General features: G+C 47.7%; 1 protein-coding gene across 1 annotated transcript in view; it reads right to left on the bottom strand.

Annotated features, from left to right (window-relative positions):
• MTR (5-methyltetrahydrofolate-homocysteine methyltransferase) overlaps positions 1 to 27,896 on the bottom strand; it is a 1,642,758-nt gene that overhangs the window by 223,325 nt on the left and 1,391,537 nt on the right. The gene's annotated exons all lie outside the window — the stretch shown is intronic.

The following is a 27,896-nucleotide window of genomic DNA, read 5'->3' as shown; positions in this document are numbered from 1 at the left end:
ATCAGAAATTACATGACATGTGCTAATTAAGTAATAAGTATGACATCTTGAGGATAGTGGTCATACATGATGGTTTCACCATTAGAATGCACTTTACATTTTACCTATGGCCACATCACCCTGAACATGCCCGATCTCATCTGATCTCAGAAGCTAAGCAGGGTCGGGCCTGGTTAGTACCTGTATGGGAGACCACCTGGGAATACCAGGTGCTGTAGGTTTATTTTTGTGTCAAATTTTGGTTATATCGATTTTAGCATAACCGTTTTAAATATTAGTAGTACTTAAGATGTATGCATCCGGATAGGGCAAGATGGCATGTAGAATTAGGGGTAGAAAGAACTCCATGACCAATTTTTACAAATCGATAGGTTTGGAAATTTTGAACATACATGCTCAGATCGGGCAAAGATGGCCAATCTGAAAAAAACTGGGGTTCTGTGTGATTCAAACCCGGGGAATACCCATTCAGATACTGGTTGCAGTAATAAGAGAGTTGATAGCGGTATTAAACTTTGTTTTGTATCGATTAATCTTGTTTTTCCGGTATTTAGAAAATGATTCTATGGTATGTCCATATTGAATTTCCTTCAGGCCAGGTAATGGCAATGAAGAGGTGTTTGAACCCATCAGTGGTGTAAACCAATCATGATGGGAGGGAGGTCCTCCGGCTGCATACATTAATCTTGATTGCAGCAGCGCACGTTAGTCCTCTGTTGAAGTCTACCAGACGAAACCGGTCAGGATGCACGTACGCTGCTGCTGAGGAGACGAAGGGAGGATACCGCTGTTGTTCTGGATCTCGCCTGTTAGCCGCAGGAGCGCTGTAATCCACAGCAGGGACTAGCTCGCGGTCGGCGAGCGGCGGTACCTTTCAAAGCCTCTGTGTTTATGATATGCGTGCAAAGGGTGATTGAAATTATTACACTACTCTCTTGCTTCATGTCGTTTGCTTACAAATTGCACTGAGGAGATATACAGCCTGATAGTGACCCCTGGTGGACGGATAGGATCTGGACGTGCCTAAGCGACGACAGACCGACTAGAAGCAAGGGCTCATGCAGCTTATGCATAAAGGCGATATTTCAAGGGCAATTCGGTGAGTGGCCACTTCATAGGGGTGCACAGTCGGTGTGGTGAAGGATTAGTGATACTGTGTGTACAATCACTGGTGCTGAACATCAGAGGAGAAATCTTTTTGCTGGCTGTGACTGCACATCCTGTGGAGTTGGGACTAGTCTGCAATTGCAGGCTCTGAAGCACTGCAGGAACTGACTAATATACTTGCACACATACATTGTGTGTGCTGAAGCGCCGCTGAATGTATGATATAACGAACTGAGGAGCAGAACATCGTCCGCAAACAGACTGATCTTGTGCTCCTGTCCATTCATGGAAATACCTCTGATGTGGGTGTTGGAGCGGATTTTTTGGGCTAACGGTTCCATAAGAAGAGTAAAAATAATGGGGGAGAGAGGGCACCCTTGGCAAGTGCCGTTCGATATGTGTATAGGGACTGATTTGATACCAGATGTAAGAACTGAAGCTGACGGGTTAGAGTATAGAGACATAACAGCAGATTGGAGCCAGTCACGTATGCCAAACGTGTCCAGGACCTTCTGTAGGTATCCCCAGTGGACCCTGTCAAACGCCTTCTCCGCATCCAAGGAGAGAAGCAGAGAAGGTATTCGAGAGGGTTCAACTGAGGCAATCAGATTGAGAAGACGTCTGGTACCGTCTGGTGCTCGGTGCCCCGGACAAACCCCACCTGGTCAGGGTGGACCAGGAGGGGGAGAACCTTCTGCAGTCTAATGGCCAGGATCTTGGCATAAATCTTAACATCCGTATTAAGAAGGGATATAGGTCTATAGTTTGATGGGGATGATGGATCCTTGTTAGGTTTGGGAAGAGTAACAATTACCGCATGTAGCACATCAGGTGGGAAAGAGGCAGTGGAGGAGGCGAGAGCGAAGACGGACTGTAAGTGGGGGGCTAGGTCCGTAGGGAAACTTTTGTAATATTTGTTAGAAAACCCGTCTTCCCCTGGGGACTTGTTATTCGGAAGTGTGGCAATGACATTACAGATCTCCTGGGAGGTGATGGGTTGGGTAATCGATGCCAGCTGATCAGAGGATAGGGTTGGTAGCTTAATGTCAGATAAAAATTTAGCAATATGCTCTAGCGTCAGTTGAGGAGTAGTCTCGTCATTGCGCAGGTCATATAATGTCTGATAGTACTGTGCAAAAACATTAGCAATGTCCTTTGGGTTAGACAGGAGGTCAGCCTGAGAAGGGTACTTTAAAGATAAGATACGTTTTTTAATCTATTTGGACTTAACCCTATTAGACAGCCAAGCTCCTGCTCTAGTGTGGAGGGCATAAAAACGCACCTTCGTGTATTTAAGGTGGGTTTCATATTTGTGCAATAGAAGGGATATGAGGGTTTGCCTCTCGGATACCAGCAATTGTGTGAGGCGGGGGGGCGGGTGTAACTTATTTTCTTTGTTCGCTATGGATGCCAGTGCTTCTTCTATTCGCCTCCTCCTCTGCTTTCTAAGCATGGAAGTTAGTTTAATAAGGACTCCATGCATATAGACCTTGTAAGTGTTCCATAATGTAAATTTGCTCATTTCCGGAGTGTCGTTACATTCAAAAAAATTCTTATGCTCTTGCAGGATCGTCTGGCGCAATTTCTTGTCCGCCAGAATCGTGGAGTCAAGTCTCCAGAGGGGGGGAGGGGAGCTACACAGGCCATCATCGATTTCCAGAATCACAGGAGCATGGTCGGACCAAGAAATTGCGCCAATCGTGGCCGCAAGCACATTTTGCAACATGTCTTTAGTAGTGAAAAACAAATCAATACGTGAATAAGATACAGCAGACAAAAATGTATAGTCTCTTTCATTCCCATTAAGACAACGCCACACAGTTCATATTTAAGTAATAGCGGAGTAATGGAGTAGGTATGGCATCTAGAAGGGGTGGTAGAGTCCATATTGGGATCTATGACCATGTTGAAATCCCCCCCAATAAGGAGGGAACCTTGCCTGACCTTGGAAATCCTAGAGAACAAGGGGGTCAAAAATTTCCTTGGTCGTGTATTCGGAGCATATAGATTTACTAAAGTAAATAAAGTATGATTGAGCTCACAAACTAAAATAATAAAGCGTCCTTCTGGGTCAGCCACAGATTGAATACACTTGAAGGGGATCGTGTTTCTTATGGTGATCAAAACTCCACAGGCCGTTTTAGGGCTGTTAGCCATGCAGATATGGGGAAAGTTCGAAAGGGACAGCTTGGGACATTTGTCAACAGCAAAATGCGATTCCTGGACAAAAAGAACATCTGCCCTGAGTGATTTGGCTTCTTTCGATAGGGCTGATCGCTTATACGGGCTATTAAGGCCCTTGACATTCAGTGAGACTAATTGTAAGGGCATGGTAGGAGCAGAGGAAATGCTGTGTGGAGTGCGTCGGCAACATTACAGGAGAGGTGGAAACAGTACCTTATGTGGAGAGTCTCTTGTTGAGAGGTATCATGTACACTTGTGCACTGAAGATCCTGGTCAGCTACGAGATGCTTGGTAGTAGTGGGGAAGTAGAAAGGCGGTCGATGCAGAGTTGGTGATGATGAAGAACCGATCAACTGTAGCTCGGCAGGACGGTGAAACGAAGTAGCTGCAAAGAAAGGAGGGGAGGACAAACAAGACAGACAGGACAGACACCAAAAAATTAAGAAAGTCCAGAAAAAATACAGGCACCATGGGCGGCTGCACGATGAGCCGCTGAGACAAATGGGGGATAGCACACTGCTCAGCGCCATACTGGGCAGTATGCTATGCAAGCAAGGAGATCCAAAAACAGTAAAAAAAAAAAAAAAGGAAAAAACTGCTGCAATTCACGTGTTGCAGGGAAGAGAAAAAGAAAAAAAAACTAGAGTCCATATGGACTCCTCCAGCAACACAAGTGAACAAATAGGGAGAACAAAAATTGAGCCAGGCAGACCGCAGCATGGTTGCGGGGTCACAAGACAGAAACCGGGTGATGGTAGTTAGTAGACTCAGGTCCAGTCGGCTTGCAGGCGTGCTGGAGATGGAGCGGAGGGCGGTGGAGCATCAGGAGGCAGGAGGTGCCACTGCTTGAACAGAAGAATGCCTTTATCCACGCTGAAGATCGGGTGGGTCTTCCCATTCCACGTGACCAGAAGCTTTGTGGGAAATCCCCACTTATAGATCACATTATGGTTACGCAAGATCTTGGAGAGCGGAGCAAGCTTTTTCCTGTTAATTGTTGTTTGTTGTGAGATGTCGGTAAAAGCGAGATACCCATGAACTCATCAGGCACTACCAGACGTTGCTTGGCTGCTCTCATAACTCGTTCTTTAACATGGTAGTAGTGGATTCGAGCTAGTGCATCCCTAGGGGCCGTGTCAGGAAGAAATTTAGGCTTAGGGATTCTGTGCGCACGGTCAACACAAAGTTCAATGTCGCTTAGCGTCGGGATCAGAGATTTCATCAGGCGTTGTATAAAGTTAGTGAGATCTGCGTGTGGTACTGATGCAGGGATGCCTCTAAACTTTATATTACGCCTTGAGCAGACTTCTAAATCCGCTATTTTGTTCTGAAGACGTTGTATCTCGCTGTCCTGGTCTGTATAGGCATCCACTAAGTCATTGTGGGCTACATACAGATCCGCTATTTTTGTTTCGATATGATTCATTTTATCATCCTGGAGTTGAACTGTGTCATGTAAGGGAGCAAACCTAGCTGAAAGGTCATTGTATAAAGTGCTCCGCATGGACAATAACATGCTCTTCATGGTAGCCTCTGAGATGGGCTGATCAGAGGCAGGGAATGCTTCTATATTGGCATTTGAGGAGCTGAAAGGCCCCGAGGCCTATCCTGCTGGATGCTGGGCGGATGGGGGATTTTCTTCCCCCTCCCTGCGTTGTCTAGACTTGGCCGGGCTGCGAGATGTGGGTGAGGAGGGAGGGGAGCACTCCTCCAGGTCCGCCATAGTCCCCAGACTACCCCCCTTTTGCTTCCCCGTCTCCCTCCATGGGCTGCATGCTGCACTCCGCGCCGAGGACAGCACCATCTTGCCTTCCTCTCCTAGGGCCGGCTGGGAAGAAGTCTGTGAGCCTCTGAGGTGGTTTCACCGCCTTGCGACGCTTCGACATGGTAGCAGGTGAGTGCGGGGTGTAAACCAGAGGAGAGCGGGTGTGCAGCTGTCCCCGATCGCTGTTGCTGTGAGCCGGTTTGTGCTAGGTCCGCCGGACCTCTGCTATCACGCGGCCATCTTCATTGCCGGCCGAACACGCCCCCCTTCAAACACATTTTTATATTACATATTAGTCATGATTACAATGTTGCTCCTTTTGTCTGATGGCTTGATGGTTAATTGGTGTTGTACTAGGGAGTCAAGTGCTTGTTTCTCCTGAATGGAGAGATTCGAGTGGGAGAATATTTTCAACTTTTTAATTTCTTGAGTTGGCATCATTACAAATGCTGCCAGGTTAGGGTTTAAGTTCAGAGGGGGAAACTTGTTAGATTTTTTTTCTAAATGGTCTAGTTGTTTCTTGTGGTTGTATCGGTTCTATGTGACGATTCAAAAGGAATTCTAAATCAATATTATCTATTAGCTCAGTATTGTCTTTTTTGTCTAATAAATAATATATATGCTTTTTCTTCTAGAGTTTTGGTTTGTTTGGCATACTGGCTTTGCAAAAGCAGTTTCCGTGCAAACTGTAAGTGTAGGTCCTTAATGATTTCGAATTTGTCAATATTGGTGTCCGGACAGAAACTTAGTCCTTTTAACAGAAGGGATTGCTGATCATCAGTGAGATTGTAGTTGGTAAGATTGATAATATCCCAATGAGGAGTTGTGTGTTATCTTGTACTGGTGTAGCCTGACTTGCATTTGAATGGCTGGTTATAAAAAAACCATCAGACTCTGTGCTTTCTGTGGATGTTGCATTCTGTGGATGTTGCAGGAGTTGGGTTGGGGGGGGGGGGGGATGTGGGTGTTTGTGATTTACGTTTGAGATGCCTAGTGTGTTACCTGGACTCAACGTAGAGCGCAGTTCATTCAAGGAATTGGAAGGAAGAGCAGAACGTGATAGTTGTGTCTCAGATATGTGCTTCTTAGGATTCTTAGTGTCATTGGTCGGTGATGTGCGTTTCGTTTTTTGTGACTATGTGTGATGCGTGAGGGACAAACTCCAATGCCACACATTGAAAATACGGTATACCACTTCCAACACCGAAAATATACACCTTTCTTATCTGCCTATTCTGGTATCTCTTTACTTGATTAGTGATGTTTTAACCCACGGCTTTTTAGTCTACATAAAGTGACCCTAGTGGTATGTATCTCTATTCTTAGTATAATTAACATTGTAATGTAATTCGATGACAATGATTGTATAGCCATATAACTGAATCTCACACACTGCTACCATACAGTCATGGTCAGTATACCCCTCCTTTTCCTGTGTAAAGACTGAGGAGAAGAAAGCATTTAGCACAGTTGCTTCTGTGTCCTCTGTAACCATCCTCCCATCATTGTTAATTATATGTGCAACATGCTCTGAGCTCGTTTTTTTGCTATTGATATATTTAAAGAATTTCTTAGGGTTCCTTTTACTTTCCTCTGCTATCTGTCTCTCAAAGTGGATTTTAGCCTTCTTGATTTCGTATTTACATTTCTTATTCAATTCCTTGTTTTGGTGGAAAGCCGATAAAGTCCCCTCCGATTTATATCTTTTAAAGGCCATTTTTTTTCCCCTAATAGGTTTTTTTACATTACAGTTTAGCCACCCTGGTTTGGCCTTGGCTCTTCTAAATTTGTTTCCCATAGGAATGCACTGTGAGATGCTTTTGCCTAATATGGTACTAAAGCGTTCCACTTTTACCTCCGTGGTCAGTGATCCTAGGGTTAAGTCCCAGTTTATTTTCTCTATTATTGAGCACCATTTAGGAAAGTTTGCCCTTCTGAAGTTTAGGTTTCTTGTTTTCCCCTCTTGCCTTGATATCTTGCGATTTACATTAAATATGATCATCCTGTGATCGCTAGAAGCCAAGTTGTCCCGGACTCCTACATCTGAGCTTAGATCTGTGTCATTAGCAATTAATAGATCTAGCACCGAATTCTTTCTAGTAGGAGAATTCACCAACTGGGATATGTAGTTGTCCTGTAAGATATTGATGAAGAGACGGGCCTTTAGTAAGTGTGCAGTCCCCTCTTCCCAGTCAATGTCGGGATAATTGAAGTCCCCCAATATGATGACTGGCCCCAGCTTTGCTGCGTTACCCAACAGTGATAGAAATTCCAGCTCTACCTCCTCCCGTTGGTTGGGCGGCCTATAACAAACCCCCACTATTATTTTCCCCTTTACTTCTTCCCTATGGAGTTCTACCCACACAAATTCTACCATTGTACTCATCCCTTCCATAATATCACTCCTCTCTACCACCCTTACATTATTTTTGACATAAAAACATACCCCTCCCCCTCTTTTTCCTACCCTGTCCTTCCAATACACAGAATACCCTTGGATATTGTCCAGCCAGTCGTGTGAGGGGTCGAACCAAGTTTCTGTAATTCCCACAATGTCTATGTCCTCCTCATGTACTAACAGTTCCAACTGATATGTCAGAACTATTGGGGGCTAAAAGGAATCATATAAGGCCCATACAAATTATTTTATACATATTGTTCTATTGGGCAGCCTGGCAGCCATTTTGTCATGAGGTGAATGTCAGTACATTGTCCTTGGGTAAGGTTTCTTACAGAAAGTCTTAAAGTCTCAGCAAAGACTTTCTCAAGCCATAAATTAAAGGGTCCCCAGACTACATGCCAAGATAAGGGCTAGTAATGGTGCCAAGCTGGGTTCTAATGAGTGATGTCATTCTTGTCTGAGTTTTAACAATGAACATGAGATCAGAATATTTCATTTTTTTTTTTTTGGGCTCATTTAAAAATATGCTTGAGGAAACATTATTATTATTTGTAGAAATTGTATTAGCAACAATATTATTATGTCATTGTATTATATGAAGCATATACATAGGCCTACAACATTGAATAAGTTCTAGGAACATATATGTATCCCATTGTTTTTTTTTTTTTTTTGTGTAAAGAGCTAAGTACTAATTCCACTTAAATTGCTTCACGTATAAGACATGAGGGGTATACATCCATAAGATTTAAGTTTATTTCCAAGGCTTAGGTCAGAAGGTTATCTTTGAGAAAATTGTTGAATTAAATTCAATCTCCCAAACTTTTATAAAGGCAAAGAGTGCCCCCTCTTTAGGTGATGGTCAGATTAGGTATTTATTTTATATACCCCTATCTGACGTGTTTTCACGTGGAAAACAAAATCCACGCCCACATTCACATAGAATACATTTTTAGTGTAAATGAGAGACGGGAAAGAACCAAAAAGATCTAGAAAGAAGTAGGATGCGGGGATGAGGTTCTGGCCCAATGAAGAGAAACATTTGAAACTGAGGATAGTCAAACGTGACATCTTAGACAACAGAAGTTTTGTTTGGTAAAAGTATACATTTCAATATTTTCTACAGGCAATTGATTTGCCATATACATCTGACTGAACCATTATTATCCTTATGGCATCAAGATTTGAATTTAGATCATTCTAACTGCAGTATGACTAGTCTAATTTTCTTTATCTTGGGAACTTTAGGCTGATTTTAGACCATAGTAAATGGGGCAGTTGTGATGTATTCTTAAAATAAATTAACTTTATAGAAATGTATTTTACCAAAAACTATCTTGACTTCTAGCAAGTCTTGGTGCATGGTGTAACAATTTTTGTCCATGCATTTCCATTAAACATTGTGTTGTGAACATCTGTTGGCTGAGAGAAGTCATGTGACAAATCTGTTAGATTTTGTTTCCATATTTTGTAAGCTCATGGAAAGCTATTAATCACATTCCAGAAGTTATGGGTTTTGGTTACTTTGATATTCTGTACTAATATCCTTTGATTGCATTTCTCACATTACCTGTGTGATACACAGTGGTGGGACAAGGTGATCCAGCACCCAGGGCAAAGATGGTAAACTGCGCCCCCCCCCCCTTTACCTGGTAGGAGGGGGCGGGGCTAATAGAAAAATGTATGTAATGTTTGTAGTATGCGCTTAAATAGTACCAATTGTTGGGTTACACTACAGCAAACTGAAGAGTTTAAATTGAAACACAAATATGCAGGTAACAGTGGTGGAGAAAATATGGTCAGAGGTGTTAAGACAAAAAACGGTGTTGCATCACTAGTGTCAGTCTGAGGAGGGCTGTCAGTGGTATGAAGTCAGGATGGAGAAGTGGGCTCTAAGGAGTGCATAGAACTAGAGGGATCTAGGGGGGTCATGTGTGAGGACCCATATGTAAGAAAAATGTATTTCCAATATATTTAGGGAAAAAATATTTTGAAATATATTGAATATGGCCAAAATTGTAGCATTTCAAATATATGTCCAATATATTTGGGATAAAAATTTTATAAATATATTGAATTTGGCCAAATTCGTAGCATTCCAAATATATTTGGGAAAAATAAAACGGAATTTTTGTAAAATCTTACCTGTAAAATTCCTTTCTCTGAGTCCTCCGACAGTCGCCGCCTCTTCATATTCGTCACATATGGGGTATTAGACTTTGCTCCGAAGGAGTAGCTAGGCAACAGAATATGTTAATAAAGCTTTTAACATATCCCACCCTCAAGGGGTGGTCCCCTCAGTCAATACCCTCCTACTTCCTGCAACCATATCTCAGTTTTAGTGGAATAGCAGTAGAGTATACAACCAAACCCCAAAAGAGGGGCGGGGGCGGCGACTGTCGGAGGACTCAGAGAAAGGAATTTTACAGGTAAGATTTTACAAAAATTCCGTTTTCTCTTACGTCCTCCGACAGTCGCCGCCTCTTCATATTCGTCACATATGGGGACGTCCCAAAGCAGTGCAAACATGAGGGGTGGGAAACGCATCCGCGCCGAAAAGGCAACGCAGTCTCCGCATCAAAGAAAGGAAACCTTACCAAAGGAAGGAAACCAGCTGGGCAACAGCAAAAAACAAGTGCTCAACAGGAGCAACAACCCAGGAAAAGACAAAAAAACCAGGGGATACAAAAAAAAAACTATCCCAACAGCCAGGAGTCCCCAACAAGGGACCCTATGGAACAGCCGCACTAAGAACCTTGCGGCCAAAGGAAGCATCCGCCGATGCCTGAACATCTACTTTGTAGAATTTTGTGAAAGTGTGCACGGTCGACCAGGTCGCCGCCTTACACACCTGGGCTACAGAAGCCCCATGACGACAGGCCCAAGACGTACTCAAAGATCTAGTAGAGTGCGCCTTCACAGGGACAGGAGGAGCCTTACCCTGCAAAGCATAGGCCTGTTCAATGGTCTGCCTGATCCATTTGGCGATGGTAGAGGCCGAAGCCGCCATGCCCTTCCGAGGACCCTCTGGAAGAACAAACAAGGAGTCAGTCTTACGAAAAGACTCAGTCGATTTAAGGTAAACCCTTATCGCCCGAACAACATCCAGAGAATGCAATCTCACCTCCTTTGGATGTTTAGGCTTCGCGCACAGCGAAGGCAAGACAATATCCTCATTAAGATGGAATTCCGAAACTCGTTTCGGAAGAAAAGAAGGATTAGGTCGCAAGACCACCTTATCCAAATGAATAACCAGGTACGGAGACTTGCAGGACAAAGCCGCCAGCTCCGACACTCTGCGAGCCGAAGTGATCGCCACCAAAAAGGCGACCTTTTTGGACAACATAGACAACGAGATCTCCCTGATCTGTTCAAAAGGAGCACGTTGTAACACAGATAGAACGAGATTCAAGTCCCAAGGGGGCAAAGGATCCCTCCTAGGAGGAACCAGATGCCGCACACCCTGAATAAAAGTGCCAACCAAGGAGTTGGAAGCCACGGGACGTTGAAACAGAACGGCCAGCGCAGGCACCTGACCCTTTATCGTAGCCAGCGCCAAACGCTGGTCAACACCCGTCTGAAGAAAAGACAGCACACGGGAAACCGAGTACGTGCGGGGTGAAAACCCCCTGGACTCACACCAGGCAAAATAGGCCTTCCAAGTTCGGTAATAAACCTTCCCCGAGGAAGACTTCCTCGCGTTGATCAAGGTATGAACGACCTCTGGAGAGAGACCCTTCTCCTTCAGGACCTCTGTCTCAACAGCCAGGCCGTCAAAGCCAGCGACTGTAAAGCAGGATGGTAAATCGGTCCCTGAGACAGTAGATCGTCTCGAAGAGGTAGACGCCAAGGGGCGTCGACCGCCAGATTCACGAGGTCTGCGTACCAGGACCAGCGAGGCCAGTCCGGTGCCACAAGAATCACCGTGCTGCGTTCCGAGAGTAACCTGCGAAGGAACCTGGACAGCAACCGAATCGGTGGGAACGCGTACATCAGCCTGTACTGATGCCACGGGGCCACTAACGCGTCCGACGCGTCTGCCCGAGGGTCGCGCGTCCTTGCCACGAACCTTCTCACCTTGTTGTTGAGACGAGACGCGAACAGGTCCACATCTGGAAGACCCCACTTCGCGCACAACATCTGGAAGACAGCCGGGTGGAGAGACCATTCCCCCTGATCCAGGGTCTGGCGACTCAGATAGTCCGCCTGCCAGTTCTCCACCCCCGGAATGTGAACTGCCGTTATCGCCGGGACATGAGTCTCGGCCCAAGACAGAATGTCGGCCACTTCTCGAGCCGCCCGGGCACTCCTGGTGCCCCCTTGGTGGTTGATGTAGGCCACCGCCGTGGCATTGTCCGTCTGCACCCGAACCGGGCAGCCCTGCAGCCGGTCCGTCCAGCGATGAAGACAGAGATTTATCGCACGTAATTCCAGAATGTTGATCGGAAGGGAAGACTCTCCCTCCGACCAAGTCCCCTGGGCAGACAGAACGCCCAGAACACCACCCCAGCCCGACAGGCTGGCATCCGTGGTGATCACCGTCCACGAGATAGGACGAAACGACTTGCCCCCGGACACCATCGGGGACTGGAGCCACCACAGAAGGTCTCTTCTGGTGCGATGACTCAACGAGATCTGAAGATCCAGAGATTGAGGTCGCCCGTCCCACTTGGACAGGATCTCCGCTTGGAGACCCCGCGTGTGAAACTGGGCGAAGGGAATCGCCTCGAAGGCCGAGACCATCAATCCCAGACATCTCATGCACGTCCTTAAAGACGAGTGCGGAACGTCCCTGAGGGACCTGAATTCCTCCTGAAGAGTTCTGAGTTTGTCTTCCGGCAGGAAGACCTCCGCTTGTACCGAGTCCAGAATCATTCCCAGGTAGGGAAGACGAACCGACGGACTCAGCGTCGACTTTGGAAAATTTATCGTCCAACCAAACTCCTGTAGAGTTTGCATCGTGACAGACAGGTCCTCCTCCAGACCCTGGCTGGTCGCAGACCGAACCAGGATGTCATCTAGATACCCCAGGACAGAAATGCCCTGGGCCCTCAACAATGCCAGAACCGGTGCAAGCACCTTGGTGAAGACCCGCGGAGCCGAGGCGAGACCAAAAGGCAACGCCACGAACTGGTAGTGATCCTCCGCAATGGCGAATCGGAGGCCATGAATTCCCCCGGAACCAGGGCAGCCACCACCGACCGCAGGGATTCCATGCGGAACTTGCGAACCCGCACAGAGTGGTTCAGAGCCTTCAAGTCCAGAATTGGACGAACCTTGCCCTCCTTCCTGGGCACGGTGAACAGATTGGAATAAAACCCCCGAAATCTGTCCCGATGAGGCACCGGAACCACCACTCCCTGAGCCCTCAGGTCCCGCACCGCCAGGTGCAGGTCCCGCAAACGCTCTGGAGACAGTTGAAGATTTGAGGGAAAAAATCTGCTCTCCGGCCGAGAGAGAAACTCGATCTTGTAACCAGATCGAACGATTTCCTGAACCCATCTGTCCCGCACACGGGCCAACCAGGGCTGAAGAAAACCGAGCAAGCGTCCCCCCACCCCAAAACTGGGTGAGGGCGCCCCTTCAGGCCGCACTGTTATGGGCTGCAGATCCGGATTGGCCGGACTTCTGTTTACCAGACCAGGGCTTCTTCTGAGAGCCTTGACCTTTGAACGGCTTGCCCTTGTAGTGCGGCCGAAAGGCACGAAAGGACCCCTGAGGGGGCCGAAAATTAGCATGCTTCTTTCCAGAAGCCCCCTTAGCTTTGGGGAAATGGGGCAAGAGAGTGCTCTTACCCCCGGTGATCCCCTTAATCAACACATCCAGGGACTCCCCAAAAAGGCGAGACCCATCATAAGGCAGATTGGCTAAGGTCTTACGTGAAGACTGGTCCACCGACCAACATTTTAACCAAATCAGGCGGCGAGACAACACCGCCACACTGTGCACACGTGCAGCCAACGGAACCAGGTCCAGGTCCGCATCACACAGATACATGACACCCTGGTGGATTTGATCCACCATATCCAGGGTCGCCGGCGAGGCCGAATCGGCCACTAGGACGCGCCTAAGCATCTGCGTCCAACTTGCGATCGCCTGGGCCCCCATGAGAGAAGCAAACAGAGCCTTAAGCATAGAACCCGTAACAGAATAAGTATGACGGGTAAGAGACTCCAGTCTCCTATCCGTGGCGTCACGGAACACAGGGGAATCCTCTGCAGGAATCGCAGTGGCTTTGTTTAAAACCGCAATTGCGTGATCCACTGGAGGTGGCACACACCACCTTTCATCAGTGGAAGGCGAGAAAGGATAACGCAGCTTGAATCTACTTGGTACAGCAAAAGGTTTGCGTAGATTGCGCCATTGTTCCTTAACAGCGCGCTGAAAATCATCATTGCAGGGAAAAACCTGCGGCGTCCTGCGTTTTCTCTGCGTCCCATAAGCCGCCAAGGCGGCGGGGGGACACACCTCATCCTGCAAACGCAGCGTTTGCTTTATGGAAGCAATCAACTCATCCATGATTGCAAGCTCTTAAGGCGAGCCAGGGGGAGAATTATCAACCTCCTCAACTTCAGCCTCCACCTCAGACCCTATTAGATCAAGAGAGGAGCGGGACCCCGATAAGGAGGCCCCCGCCATAACAGCCCTATCACCTTCACCCTCAGAATCAGAGGAAAGAGCAACTCTGGGCCTTTTAGTAGATTGAGCAGCCACCAGCATCTGCACCTGAGCAGCAAGGCCAGCCACAATAGTGGCCAAATCCCCCCCTGGGGGGGAGACAGCGGTCCCCTGGCTTTCCACCAAGGCTGTAGGAAACTTTTCCTCCTGAGAATCCATTGCCCCTGTAATGCCAGACAACAAAGGGTTAACTGCCCCTTTTAAGCAAGCGCGGCAAGCGCAGCCCACCGCACCACACTCAAGCACAATGAGACCCCCACAGGGAATATGCAAACTGAACACAGGCAATGGATAGCAAGAACAGAAGGGTAAAACCTGAGGAGGCCCTCGCCGCTGCTGCTGCCTCGATCGGTGTTCCTGGAAAGAGGAAGTGATGCTGCCAGGGCGCTCTATGTAAGCCTATGGAGGCTACAAGAAAATGGCCGCCATGCATGTAAAACATGCGGCCGGAGCGGGTGTAGGCAAAATGGCGCCGTTTGGTGCCGAAACCTCCGCTCCACAGTGCAGTAAAAAAACACACATTACATTCCAGTATCAGAATACATGTCAGATCGCCGCAGCGATCGCTGTATAGTGCCCAAACATGCCAAAAAACATGCCCCACAGCACACAGCTTCACACACTGATCAGCCTGACACAGACAGTGTCACACATCTCCCCCCCCCCCCCTTGCAGCCCACAGCATGCAGCCGAGAGATAGGGAGACAAGCAGTGTGATTAAAGGCAGGTTACACAGTCCCAGACTGACACCCCCCCAGACAGACAGGTCCCCACATAAATACACTTACCTCACATGGCGTGGGGGACCCGCACAGGCGAACAAGCCGCTGCACATGAGGCAGGGAGAGTCGCATTCAAGACGCACAAAATGGGGGTTAAGAAACCGCACAGCGTCCAGTGAGGTAGCCACCTCACCAATCATCCCTGCACCGAACAGGGATGGGTCGTTCACTGTGCCAGGAGCGTTACCTGGCTGAACGCTCGATGGCAGACTGGGAAGCCACTGACCCACGACCTGCGATCAGGGGGGATCAGCCCGAGACCCAGTCTGCATGATCCTCTTCATCCGAAGAACTAACTAATGCTGACAAAAATAACAGCTAAGTAAAGGTAGAGAGAAAACTCAAACAAAATTTTAAAAAGAAGAAAGAGTCTGGGGCAGAAAGCCCCAGCACAGAAAAAGCCAGCCACTCCTGACAAGCTAGACATTAAAACTGAGATATGGTTGCAGGAAGTAGGAGGGTATTGACTGAGGGGACCACCCCTTGAGGGTGGGATATGTTAAAAGCTTTATTAACATATTCTGTTGCCTAGCTACTCCTTCGGAGCAAAGTCTAATACCCCATATGTGACGAATATGAAGAGGCGGCGACTGTCGGAGGACGTAAGAGAAAAAATGTTTTTTAAAATATATTTTTAATATATTTTTCTTCCATGTAGGGAAGTTGAGATGAAAGGGCCCATACAGATGTGTGGCTATCATTGCTGCCACAGGTGGCATATCACTTTTCAGGGAGTGTTTGAGAGTTGGTGAGGTGGCAATATGTCACCCCCTCCCTGCTTGTTTTAACTCACTGACCCACTGTGCTGCAGATGTGTGCATTGCATGCACTTGCAGAGTGACCCTGTTCCATTTAATTTTGCCATGGATGGAAAGCAAAGCATTGCGGTCATGGCACATGTACAAAACAGCTGCATCTCCTTGTTCAAGTCAGTGGTTGGAGGCGGTAAAAACGTGGCTCAACTGCTTGCTTTTGGAACCCTTGTCCCACTCATGTAAACAAACAAGGGCCTTGTTTACACTTGTGGTTCGGGGGCGGGGGGGGGGCAAAAACAGGTGGGTAAGATGTGCTTTTAGTGCCTCTCAACTACCCACACCCCCTCCCCAACCCAAAAAAGGTGCAAAGGCATTTATATAGGGAGAATACAGATGCACAGCAAAAACTACAACATTGTATCCCTGTAACGTTAGACAGGCAGATATCCCGCTGAACATGATACATGCAAGTGAATAGGGCTGAGCTGCAGCCCCTCCACAACCCCATGCAATCCATCCACACAGTGTGGGATTTTAGGGGGCTTAAAATAGGTGGCGAGGAAGTGATATAATGGCCTCTCTTAGTCTGTCAAATAATCTCTGAAAAGCAATCCAATGTGAATCACTTTTCAGGGGGCCATTGCAATTGTAAACTAGCTCTAAAGCTCTGATTCAGCAAGGGATCTGCTCACGGATCCCCAGCAGATTGAAGTGGGCTCTGTTCTGTGTGAAAGGATCCTGAGGGGTCCAGACACCAGACCTGCCTGAACACAAAACATAGCTGGTCACATGCCACAGCCATGATTCTGAGCGTAAACTGCATGTTGCTTTTGTTTGGTGGTGCTACCTCTGAACACAAATAATGCAGTCCATTGAGACCGCCCTGCAACCTCCCTACATCTAATCATGGCAAGATAGTATGGCAATTATCAAGTTAAATCACCACCTCTTAAACTGTTCTAAAAAGCGAACCAAGCATAGCTTTTCAGAGGAGCAACATTCACTTCCACATATGTGAAGGAGCCTTCAAAGAAAAATATCCAAGTTGGTATTCAATACGGAGAAATACCATGATGCCTAGGTGAGGATTGAACTGTTTAGGAGAGAACCTGGACAATCCTCTCTTTTAATTAAACGTATTCATGGTACATGTGCTACCTCATTCCATCATACACCTAAAAAGGTCAGTCAAAAGATAGCCAACTCTTGTTCAGGCATCCTTATTTTTGTAAGCAGTTCTTTTTCCGGTTTAACGCTCATCTAGAGGTATTGTTAATATAAAACTTTGAATACTCTGTATGATTAAAAACCAACAAACCTATATAATAAAAAAAAAAAAAAAAAAAAAGAGGATAGATAATTTCCTCAATGTAGGTAATTCTAATCTACAAGAATGGAGCAGTAGCCCTGGTTTTAAGAGGTGATCCTTCTCCTTACTGACAGTAATTAACTGTAGCCAACCTAACAAATGCAGGGACCTAAAGTGTTAATCTCCCCACCTGATTATTGAAGTTCTCTGCACACTTCTCAGGCTCGGCTGCAGTCTACACTGACATGTAAAGTAACTGGAGACATTTGACAAGCAGTGCACTGATAGCTGAAGATAGCAGCGCTGGGGCAGGGGAAGATCGAGATACCGACTTCAGTCCTGCAATAAAAAAACGCTAAGCATGTGCAGGGAATGTTCTGTTATGTTAGGAGAGAAGATTTAGAACTTTATTTCCCCGTATTTGTTTTTGGCATCTGTAGGAAAGGAGAAGGAAACTGCTGGAGCTCCAAGTGCGCCCCCTGCCTTTACACAGAGACACTGCGCCCAGGGCAGGACCCCCTTACGCCCATGCCTTGTACCGGCCCTGGTGATACATATTTAATTTTGCTCCACATTTTGTGTTCATTACCAGTTATCTTTTTGACATTATTCTGCACTAATATTTTTTAATAAATATATATATTTTTGCACAAAATTGTATTCTTCTTATCTTCAGGTTAGTGCCACTAAAACGATCTTGTATTTTTGTTGATTTATGGAAATAAGGTGAGAATCTCCTTACTTACAGATACCTTGCTTATTTGCATAGACACTGTTTATCAGAGCAGTATAAACATTCTGACACTTTATTAGCTAGGCTTCTTGCATTTGCGTATACCCCTCTTAGTTTTGTAGAAGTGGATAGAGAATTGTACTTAAGTTTATTCCTGTTAGGTCTGAGGTTTGTCCGCACAGACCCCCCAGTGGTTGTCGCTACGGTTCTACTGTCGCTGCTGACCCCAATAATACCTTCTGCCCTTTGCTCCCTACTAACTGACTCTACCTCTGAGCCCTCTCCCCCCAACACCTAGTTTAAAAGCCCCCTCCAGCTTTGTGGCTGGGAGAGATTCCGCTGACACTACCTTCTAGTGACATTTCCTCTTTTAAGGCCTTTTAATTGGTCCATCATTTCTGATAAGGCAGATTCACATCCTTTTACTGCTGTTAATACCTCTCTTAAAGATGGCTCCTCCATCCCTGCAGTCCCTGAAACAGAGGCCAGGTGATACAGAGAGGTAAGGTGATCCTCCTGCAGTCAGGGTAGAGGGTATCAAATCTGTTTTAAAGGGCCTGTCACTCGGGCTTAACCCCTTAAGGGCTGCAGAGGGGGAAAGTAATGTCTTGGGTTGCAACCAATGTTCCCTCTAATTTTTTACATTGCTGAGCAAATAAAAAAATTTCTGAGCGCAAACCTGTAGACCGAGCAATTTCATCAAAAATCGTATATTGTCACAAAAAGTGCATGTTGCCATTAACTAATGGGCTATAGCTTGATAGAATATTATTAAATCGTATTAACTGTTCAGCCAATTTTACAGTATACTATACTGTAAAATTGGTTGTGAACAGTTAATACGATTTACTAATATTCTATCAAGCTATAGCCCATTAGTTAATGGCAACATGCACTTTTTGTGACAATATACGATTTTTGATGAAATTGCTCAGTCTAAAGGTAATAGCAATAATAAATGTTCAATAGGTGACACTCATTGCTGGACTAGCCCACTGCCATGGAACTACAAGTCACAGCATGCCAGCTGGTCCTATAGCAGGGATGGGCTACCTCAGCCATTGTGGAACTACAAGTCACAGCATAACCTACCAGCTGGTCCTATACAGGGGTAGGCTACGTCAGCCATTATGGAAGTACAAGTCACAGCATGACTTACCAGCTGGCCCCATACTTAGGGTAGGCAGCCTCATTTATTGTAGAACTACAAGTCACAGCTTAACCTGCCATCTGGCCTTTTACCAGGGGCAGGCTACCTAGGCTGTTGTGGAACTAAAAATCACAGCATTACCTGCCAGCTGGTCCTATACTAGGGGGAGGCTTCCTCAGCTATTGTGGAATACATGTCACAGCATGACTTGCCAGCTAGCCCTATACTAGGGGAAGGGAACCTCAGCTATTGTGGAACTACATGTCACAGCATGAAATGCCATCTGGCCCCTTAATAGGGGTAGGCTACCTCATCTATTGTGGAACTGTTTTTGTTTAAAAAGATATTAACTGGGCTACATTACAGTACTGTAAAAAGATGAGGGGGGTGGCATTGCCTTACCTGCATGGAGTGAGGTGTAGGACGTTCTAAGCGAGAGCTCTGATTTCCCTGGGTACGATGGCAGCGATCCTCCGCTCTCCCCAGCACTTCCAGCGATGCCTCCTGGCTGAGTGGATCTTCTGGTGTTTGACCACCAGCCGTGAGTGACTTGGCCCCCCGTGAGTGACTTGGCCCCAGCGAGCGAGACCCCCCAGTGCACTTACCTCACGGACAGTCCGGTCACTCTTCAGTCCCCGGCTTCCCGCGTCTCCGTCCTCCCGAGTCCCGGCGCCTCCTCCTCGGCCAATGGCATGAAGTTGGCCTTTCGGCCAATCAGGAAGCGGCAGGACCCGCTCCCTGATTGGCCAGGAGGAGGATCCGTGTGACAATAGCGAATTTTCATTCGCTATTGTCACACAATGGGCGTGCTCTCGGGGCGCACACTCTTCCCCCTGGCCGCCATGTCTGCGCTGTCTAAATAGGTGCGCGGTCTACATAGCTGCTTGCGCGGGACCATAAATTTCACTGCGCGTCCGCGCATGCGCGCACTTTAGGGGGAACATTGGTTGCAACCCCTTCACATTATTTTGGGATGGATTATGTGCAAACTGTTCTAGTTTAGCTGCTGCTTCCTTGTTTTTTCCTTTACTGTTCATTAGGGCTGGGAGCTAGAAGCCTCCTGCAGTCCTGATGTGTCACCCTTTTTCCTTGTCATTACCCCCTACTTTATGTTCCAATTGCTATACTAGAACGTCATTGTATTAGGCTCACACCCCACTCCAAGACTGCGTTAAGCGCAAGTAAAAAAAAAAAAAAAAAAAAGTACTCTGAAGAGAGTAAAAGTCAATTTCACTTATCTTATGACTTCAAGCGCTCACTCAAGGTATGTATGATCCAAGAATTCACTGACCAAGAAAGATTTCTGCCAGGCCAAGTCAGATTAAATAAATGCAAGATAACATTTGGATGCGCTCTCCACCTTTCACTTTCAGTTTTCAGGAAGGTCTTCCAATTTAATCAGCAGTAAGACAGCCCAGAGAGTTAGATAATGTGGGGAAAATGAAGACCAGGGTTCGTCAGGGGGAGCCAAGGAAAACAAACCCACCCCGCAGCATACACTAGTCAGCTGCTCAGGATACCGGAGAACAGGTGAGTGCTCTGCTCACATCATGCCAACCACATCCCCCGACCGTACAACCACTTTAATGCAGAGGAAGCTGGCTTTGCAGTTTCCTCATTGTTTTGTAACGTCAGTTTTGGGACCTGGAGCGTGAAGAATTCCCCCCCAGAAACAGGGGGAGTTACATTTTGTGACTTTTAATTTTTTCCCAGGAGACTGGGCAACCGCTTTAAAGTGGTTGTAAACCTCAGACATGAAATATGAGAAAAACATATCCCTTTGTAGTGTGTACTTGTCTCAGTTAAGAGCACTGAGTAGCATTTCTGTTTTGCTACATTCCTCTGCTATCAACATGAAACACTTCTAAAAATGTTTACCTGACATCAACAAAAAAAAGTTGAGAAGGAGGGACCTCCAGCATACAGCCTGTGATTAACAGCCTCAACACTGTTTCAGTGTTCTGTGTTAAGCGGGTGTGTCCCTTCCCTCCAATCAGCTCTCTCCTCATTGAGCTCTTCAGCTCTCTGCCTCTGTTTTCTGAAAGCTCAGACAAGCTTTATAAATGATGGACTTTGAAGGGATGTAGAGAAGAGAAGGCTGCAGATAAACAAGTAGAACATATGTGGATCTTCTTCATTCCCCTAATGTCTGCATGAAAACATTTAACTTTCTGACTTCAGTAGAGATGGTGGGGGGTGGGGAAGGTGTTTGGTGCTTTTGTATTCTGGAGATCGATGGCTGCATTAAAGCCAGTAGGTGGCCAAGAAATTCTGACATAATTACAGAAAAATTTGACTTGGTCAGATAAGGCTTCTTGTTGGGTGCCTGAGACAGAGCTGGAATTGGATGAAGAGATTGTGTTAAAATGGGGTCCATCACTCTGAGTTTGCCTGAATTTTTGCCACTGTTCTCTTACATCTGGTTTCCATCATTGTTATCGGTGAAGGTATACTCCTAGGGAGAAAACACCCTGAAGAGTGCAGAAATGTGGTAATCATGTCCGTGAAGGAATACGCAGCAACCCAGGTGTAGACCATCCTGCAACTGAAGTCCTCAAAGCAAAAGAGCAGTTGGAAGTGACCAGGTACCATACAAAGAGCTCTTGGCAGAAGCGGTGGTCAGAGTGCAACCTGCGGTGTGATGTCACACCTAGTTATCCACCTGAGACTACGCTCTGAATGGTAGAATTTTATTGCCAAGTTTGAAAAGTTTAACAGTGCAAAGTAATTTTCAAACATAATTCTGGGTTTCCACAGTTACTTAGTATAGAAGAAATACTATTTAGGAAACCTGTCCTGCCATGTACAGGGTAAACCTATTTTACTTGTCAATGAATGGCATTGGTCCCAAATCAGGTCCAGGCATAACCCGTCACAGTAGGCATGTCCCTGGAGAGATCCTCTGGGTTCCATAGGGATAGACCATAGCCCTTGACTGGTATAGCATTGTGTGGCTAACTATGTTGTGCACGCGCTGCATTGGGTGCAAAGGTGAGTTCCCAAGCCAAATCCAGTGGCCGAATAAACCATACAGGTCGTACTGACAGCACGAGTCCAAGTATAGCGCCAAAGGTTATACCAAGGTTGCACTGTTCTGGATGAACTGCTTCTGTTGCTGAATTATAGGACAGTGAGGAGTTGATCAAAACATCTGAAGTAAAAAATGCAACTATTGAAGCAATGATTACTCTAGAAGGAAGAAGAGGTTCATCAACTTAGGACACTAGCAAAATAATTACCTATCACAAAGTGTGGTAGTGTTATAGGGGTGTGCCCAGTAAAGTTTTGCCACTGTCAATCACCTTAAGGTACCAGCCTATAACCCATGCCTGTGTTCTGTGCTGTACAATTAAGATACATTTCCCACACACCCACAAATGAAAAATATAATTTTTTGTAAGAACTTACCGTAACATTATTTTCTCTGAGTCCTCTGACAGACGCCGCCCACTCATACAGTCTTCACTACTGGGTATTGGTCTTATCCACAGGAGTAAGCTAGGCAGAAGATTTTGTTTGAGACATTCACAAAAACTTTGCATAGACACACCTATAGGGGGCTGTCCCTCTGGTCAAATACCTCCCTGCTAGCAGCATTTCCAATTCAGTTTGGTAGCAAGGGGCAGGGGGCGGGGGGCGGCGACTGTCAGAGGACTCAGAGAAAATAATTTTACGGTAAGTTCTTACAAAAAATTATATTTTCTCTTGCGTCCTCTGACAGTCGCCACCCACTCATACAGTCTTCACTACTGGGATGTCCCAAAGCAGTGTAGATGTGAGGGGTGGGAAATGTAACCGTCTCAAAAAGGCAACGCAGCATCCAGGTCAGAGAAAATAACCTTATCTGAACCAGAAAGGCAACTACTGGGTAACAGGAAAGCTCAACAGGAGGGAACAAACCCAGGAAGGCAAAATAACCAAGGCTAAAAACGCCATGTCTCCCCTAAGGCACTGCCGCACTCAGAACTTTGCGGCCAAAGGAGGCATCTGCCGATGCCAAAACATCAAGTTTGTAAAATTTTGTAAAGGTATGCACGGACGACTAGGTCGCCGCTTTGCACACCTGGGACACCGACGCCTGATGGCGAAAGGCCCAAGACGCACTAACCGCTCTGGTAGTGTGCGCCGTGACAGGGAAGGGCGGAACCCGTTCCTTAAGTGAATAAGCCTGTACAATCGTCTGTCTGATCCATTTAGAAATGGATGCCGCAGACGCAGCCATACCCTTCCGAGGTCCCTCAGGAAGGACAAAAAGAGAATCCGACTTTCTGAAGGATTCAGTAGACGACAGGTAAACCCTGATCGCCCGAACTACATCCAAGGAATGCAAGGCAAACTCCTTAGGATGCTTAGCATTCGCACACAGTGAAGGCAAGACAATGTCCTCATTGAGATGGAAATCCGACACCACCTTTAGAAGGAAAGATTGATGAGGTCGCAAGACCACCTTATCCCTATGAACAACCAGGTAGGGAGAGCGGCAAGATAGGGCCGCCAACTCCGACACTCTGCGAGCAGATGTGATCGCCACCAGAAAGGCGACTTTCCGTGACAGCGCAGGCAGAGGAATCTCCCAGATGTTCTCAAATGGAGGACGTTGCAAAACGGACAAAATCAAATTTAAGTCCCAAGGAGTCCCTCCTAGGGGGAGCCAGATGACGCACCCCTTGAATAAAGGTGCGGATCAAGGAATTTGATGCCAAGGGGCGCTGGAAAAGAATGGCCAGCGCAGATAACTGACCCTTGATAGTGGTCAGCGCAAGACGCTGGTCCACACCAGATTGCAGGAATGCCAATACCCTCACCACCAAAAAGGAGCGAGGATGGAAACCCTGCGATTCACACCAGGCGAAATAAGCCTTCCAGGTATGATAATAAATCTTACCGGACGAGGCCTTCCTTGCCTGAAGTAAGGTAGGAATGACCGCCGACGAGAGACCCCGATCTCTCAAGACCTGGCTTTCAACAGCCACGCCGTCAAAGCCAGCGATTGTAAAGCAGGATGGAAGATCGCCCCCTGAAACAGCAGATCGTCCCGTAGTGGGAGCCGCCAAGGAGGCTGGACGACCAGTTGCATGATTTCCGCTTACCAAGACCGGCGCGGCCAGTCCAGGGCCACTACAATCACCAACCTTGGTTCCGAGACCAACCTGCGAAGGAACCTGGACAGCAACTAGGCGCTCTCCTAGGAGGAGCCAAATGACGCACACCTTGAATAAAGGTGCATATCGAAGAGTTTGACGCCAAGGGGCGCTGGAAAAGGATTGCCAGCGCAGACAACTGACCCTTAATCGTGGTCAGCGCAAGACGCTGGTCCACACCAGTTTGCAGGAAGGCCAGCACCCTCGCCACCGAAAAGGAGCGAGGATGGATGCCCCTGGATTCACACCAGGCAAAATAAGCCTTCCAGGTACGGTAATAGATCTTAATGGATGAGGCCTTCCTAGCCTTAAGCAGGGTAGGAATGACCGCCGACGAGAGACCCCGATCTCTCAGGACCTGGCCTTCAACAGCCACGCCGTTAAAGCCAGCGACCGTAAAGCAGGATGGAAGATCGGCCCCTGAGACAGCAGATCGTCCCGTAACGGGAGCCGCCAGGGAGGCTCGACAACCAGTTGTATGATGTCCGCGTACCAAGACCGGCCTGGCCAGTTTGGGGCCACCAGAATCACCAACTTCGGTTCCGAGACCAACCTGCGAAGGAACCTGGACAACAACTGAATCGGGGGGAAGGCATAAATCAGATAATTCTGACTCCAAGGCACCACCAGCGCATCCGAGGCGTCTGCCAGAGCATCGCGCGTTCTTGCCACGAACCTTTCTACATTGTTGTTTAGCCGGGATACGACAAGATCCACATCCGGGGATCCCCATCGCGCACACAGCATCTGAAACACCTCCGGGTGTAGGGACCATTCCCCCTGGTCCAGGGTCTGACGGCTCAGATAGTCGGCCTTCCAGTTCTCCACACCCGGAATGTGAACTGCCTAAAGCGCCGAGACCTGCGTCGCGGCCCAGGACAGAATCTCGGCCACTTCCTTGGCCGCCCGGGCACTCCTGGTGCCCCCTTGGTGATTGATCTAAGCCACCGCAGTTGCATTGTCCGTCTGCGCACGCACAGGGCGGCCCAGAAGCCGATCTGACCAACGGAGCAAACATAGTCTGATCGCTCTCAGTTCCAAGACATTTATCGGTAGAGAGAAAACCTCCTCCGATCAAGTGCTCTGGGCAGACAAATTGCCCAGAATGCCACCTCAGCCCGACAGGCTGGCATTCCTTGTGATCACCGTCCATAACAATGGCCGGAAAGATTTCCCTTCCATCAGAGCCAGAGACTGGAGCCACCACAGAAGACCCGCTCTGACTTTCCAAGGACTGAGGATGCCTGTCCCACCTGGCCAGAATCTCCGCTTGCAGAGATCGTGTGTGAAACTGTGCAAATGGTATCGCCTCAAAGGCTGACACCATCAAGCCCAGGGACCGCATGCAGGTCTTGAGCGATGAGGATTTGTTGTCCCTGAGGGACCTGACCTCATTCTGTAGACTCCGGAGTTTGTCCTCCGGCAGGAAGACTTTTGCTTGGGCGGAGTCCAGAATCATCCCCAGGTAAGGGAGGCGAACAGCAGGAGACAATGTCGACTCCTGAAAATTAATGGTCCACCCGCACTCCTGTAGCGTCTGAACTGTGGTTGACAGATCGCGCAACAGAGTTGGACTGGAACTCAACCTTAACAGGAGATCATCCAGATACCCAAGGATTGCAATCCCCTGTGCCCGCAACAGGGCCAGGACAGGAGCCAACACCTTGGTAAACACCCTTGGAGCCGAAGCGAGGCCAAAAGGCAACGCCACAAACTGATAATGCTCCTCCGCGATTGCGATTCGGAGGTACCTCTGATGACCTTTGTAAATGGGGATGTGTAAACATGCATCCTTGAGGTCAATGGAAGCCAGGAAATCTCCCGGGCTCAGGAAGGCCACCACCGATCGGAGGGATTCCATGCGGAACTTTTGAACCCACACAAAGCGGTTCAGAAACTTTAAGTCCAGAATTGGACGCACCTTACCCTCCTTTCTGGGCACTGTGAACCCCGAAACCTGTCCCGATATGGCACCGGGATGATCACCCCCTGGGCAAAGAGATCCTAAACTGCCTGTTGGAGATGTTGGAAACAACCTGGAGTCAAATGAAGATTTTAGGGAAAGAATCTGTCTGCTGGGCGCGATCGAAATTCAATTTTGTACCCTGACCGAATGAGCTCCTGAACCCATCTCTCCTGAATCTTGGCCAGCCAAGCTTCGGGAAAAGCGCGCAGCCGTCCCCCCACCCCTGAAATGTGTGAGGGCACCCCTTCAGGTCGAGGCGGATTGGGCCGCCGTGCCAGTGTGGGCGGCTTTAGGCTTGCCCGCCCAAGGCTTCTTCTGGCCACCAGAGGCCTTGAAGGACTTGCCCTTGTCTTGTGCCTTGAAGGCACGAAAGGACCCCTGGTTAGGTTTAAAGGAAGGGCCCCGCTTACCATGGAAAGACTTGCCCCTGGACACCTGGGGCAGCAATGTGCTTTTACTTCCAGTGACCCCCTTAACAAATTCGTCCAGAGAGTCCCCAAAAAGGCGATTCCCTGCATAAGGGATGTCAGACACCGTCTTTTTGGAAGTCTGGTCGGCCGACCAGCTTTTCAACCACACGATCCGACGGATCGTCACTGCGACCGCAGATAAGCAGGAGACTAAAGGGGCCTTATCCAAGGCCGCGTCACACAGGTATAAAACAGCCTAATAATTTGGTCCACCATCTCCAGAGTAGCAGGAGGGGCGGAATCAGCCACAAGGGTGCGTCTGAGCACCTTAGTCCACTCCACCACAGCCTGAGAGACCATTACTGAGGTGAACACGGGTTTCATCAAGGAACCCGCCACCATATAGGAGTGGCGGGTAAGAGATTCCACCCGCCTATCCGCCGGGTCCCTGAACACCGGAGAATCCTCCGCGGGCATCAGAGTGGCTTTGTTTAACCTGAATACTGTATGGTCCACCTTAGGGGCCACAGTCCAGCGCAAATCCGTCGTAGACGCAAAGGGATAACGGTACTGAAACCGCTTAGATACCACAAAATTGCGCTTTAAATTGCGCCATTGTTCGTTCACTGCTTCGTAAAATTTAGGAGGACAGGGAAACACCTGAACCAACTTCTGGGTTCTGAAGGTCCCAAAGGAAGACTGCTTACCCGGTGGGTGGAGCTTACCCTCTAATTGTAGCGTGTCTTTAACAGAGCTAATGAGCGAAAACATTGCAGCGCGTTCTCTGGCAGACCCGGAGGGGGAACCCTCCCCATCCGACTGAGAGGACTGAGACCCCTCAGGGGGTACACTGTCCGTGGCAACCATATCTAGCTCCGAATCAGAAGATTGAGAAAGCCTGGGCCTTTTCTTTGAAGCCCGCTCAGACATCAACAGATCCACTTTGGACGCTAAAGTCGCAAGTGCAGCAGTAAGTGAGACTATAGCAGAGGATTCAGGAGTACCTGAACCCTCCACCAGAGCTGGGGGGAATTTTCTATCCTGGAACTCCTTAAAACACACTTAGAAATTTTATGGCGCTGGCCCTTTAAATTGGCAATAGCGACGGTTCCCACCGCAATGAGTGACTAGCCTGTGCTACTAAGCACTGAAGAATATAACTGCCAACAGAGATATAAACCCGAAAAAATAGCAGAAAAAAACCCCCAGAAGTGTATCTATACAATACCACGCTGCCAGCTCGATCTGAGTGCTTGGAGAGAGGAAATTATGTCACGCCACTAGAGGCCGAACATAGGTCAGAGCCACAGGAAAATGGTTGCCAATGTAACTCTATGGGGGAGGCTCCGAGAAAATGGCCACCGAACACATGGGGAAATACATTGCCCACACCAAAGATGGCGCCCAAAAGGGCGGCAAGCATTACAGAGAAAATGGCTGCTGCCCTTACATGAGGCCAAACAGCCTGCCCACACCCGAAATGGAGGCCCCGCGATTTTACACCGCTGCGGCCCC

The sequence above is a fragment of the Pelophylax lessonae genome (assembly GCF_965119305.1).
Source record: "Pelophylax lessonae genome assembly, chromosome: 3".
Classification (NCBI taxonomy): Eukaryota; Metazoa; Chordata; class Amphibia; order Anura; family Ranidae; genus Pelophylax; species Pelophylax lessonae.
This window is presented reverse-complemented; position numbering and strand designations above follow the sequence as displayed.